Below are 2585 nucleotides of genomic sequence, written 5' to 3' on the forward strand. Positions count from 1 at the left end.
AAAACTCGTGTTTGGTGGTGAGATAAGTGGGTGCAATGCCTCCTCTTGATCTTTTAAATGAAGCATTAAATTGAAAACATCAGAGGAAAATTGCCAATAATGTTCACACACACAAATCATTCATGACCTTATAAAAAAAAAAACATTTATGAAAAGCAATCATTTACATTTTTTCCAAAAAGTTGTTAAAATAAAAATACATAGATGCTTAATTTCATTCATTATACATTCCATTACTCGACAGGTAAAAGATCTCTCAGGTATTTATTTGGCTTGACAAAATTAAACCCCTAGTGCAGTTTCCCATCGCAGAGAGCTCAAGTGTCTCCATCTGGTGGAAATTTGGCGTCACAATTTCCTGTGCCAGTCACATCCGCGCCTTAATAGTAGCATATGAAAGATTAGATGCCATATCGGTGGTTTGCACTAGGTCCGAAAAGGCTAAAGCCTCAAACGAAGTGCCATTAGAAAGAAAAAAATATCATAACGGATCCTAAGATAGCTTATTTTACCAATTCATAGCAAAAAACATAATAACGATAAAAAAAAATTTAAAAAAAACGGCAATACACGTTTTTTTTTTTAATGATTGCAGCAAAGGAAGTCTCCGTCCCTCAAAGAGTTAATAGTTTGTTCAAGCTTTTAAATGATGGTTAGAAATGATAATTAGAAAACGGATAAAATTAGAAATTTCATATCAAGAGAATGTTATAAACGTAAATAAATAAAGCACTAGTTCAAGTTTTTTAAATGAAACCTTGCTAATATTTTCATCGAGAGGGTGGCTAAATGTTGCCAGAAATCTTGTTCAAATTGAACAGGGTGGCAGAATTACGTTATATAGCATTCATACAGTTATACATTCGACTCGATAGATGTAGATTTCTTTATTTTTTCAAATAAAATGACTTGTACATATTTTGTTGAAATATACTAGAAAGCTTTAATATTTTATTAAATTATCATCTGCATTTTCCAAGTAATCTCTAGAACAATTTTTGTTTGCCGATTTTCTTTTGTGAACTTTTTATTAATAGGAATTATATCACTCATTTTAAAGCATCAGGACTGAGGAAGCTTATGTGATGGAATTTTTCTATCCATGTTTGGAAACTTAGTAGGTATGGGATAACTTTTAGTTTAATGTTAATTTTATAAACTGACAATAATTTTTTCTTTAATATAAAATTTTTGTTATCTAATTCTAACTAATTGCTCTATCAATTTCAATTATTTTATAAATTTTAGTTAATTATCATATTTTCATAATTATTTTTAATTGGATTTATTTTTTTTTTAACGTAAATATGAGAGCAACTGATTCTGCTTTAGCATGCCTCCTCTTTTGAAGTTCGTACAACCTTGGACACCTCCCCCCCTAACAAAGTTCTAGCTACGTGCCTGCCTCTTAGGTCCCCCCCCCCCAAAAAAAAAAGTTTGAAATAGAAGTTAATGACATTTGCACTTTTCAAATTAACGTTAAAATTGCTCTAATTTTCAGAGACAAAAATTAGAATGTGCCTTTAAAAGATCACAAAATCAATGCTGATGAAAAAAAAAAAAACTTTCACAAAAATAGAATACTGATATACAATAATACTTTCACAGAAATAGGTAGTGAGAAAAAAATCCTGGATTTGCCCCAGGCTATGCATGTGCCCAGTAATAATCACAAGAAAACAACAGTGTCATATTGATAAATATAAACTATGTAAAATTAAATCAAAAAATTATTTACATCCATGTTCTATTATTTACACAGTTATTTATTGTAATATGTAATAATTTACATACATTTTAGACTTATTCTACAAACCCTGGTTTTACTGGAACAAAAAACGAAGTTGTTAGGTGTAGCATATTTACATCAAATTACGAATTGATTATTGTTGATGTACATAGTGGACCAGATTCATTTCTCTTTAAATGATAACAGGCCTACTGGGGGGTCATTAACGACATTAAATGGAAAAAATCAGGATCTTCGAGGACTTTGAAATAAGGTCGACCTCTAATAATTAAAATTATGAGTTCGATCTGGGCAAAAATTATTATTGACAAAGATGGAACCAAATGAGCTGCTGTCCGCACCACACGACTTCCTTTTATGCCAATTTAATGATAATAGCGCCTTGGAGTAATCAACGAAACACTAAATATTTTCACTCCTAGTTTGTTACGAAGTGAAGCAAAAAAAAAAAAGGTTTTACACAGATTTATTTCCCCATTATTGGCAATTTTAATGTGTGATTCAGCGGTTAACTCTCTATATACATCCCCAATAGTGGCCAAATTAAAAACAGATTTTAAAAAAAAAAGTCACCAAATTTCTTGACAAAACTTGGTGACCGAAAGCCAGGCAATATATCACGGAGTGTCCACCAAATTATTATGCCACTTGAGTTTGCATCGAAATTAACAATGATTTCCCCCAAAAAGTTATAAAAGACCCCTTTTGAAACATCCCAATGCAACCAAAAGGGGAGGTGCACAAATAGACCCCACTAGGAATCTACTTGCCAAATTTCAACTTTTTACGATATACCTACCATTTTTGAATTATGCGAGATACGTGCGCACATACA

The sequence above is a fragment of the Uloborus diversus genome, unplaced genomic scaffold (genome assembly GCF_026930045.1).
Source record: "Uloborus diversus isolate 005 unplaced genomic scaffold, Udiv.v.3.1 scaffold_653, whole genome shotgun sequence".
Classification (NCBI taxonomy): Eukaryota; Metazoa; Arthropoda; class Arachnida; order Araneae; family Uloboridae; genus Uloborus; species Uloborus diversus.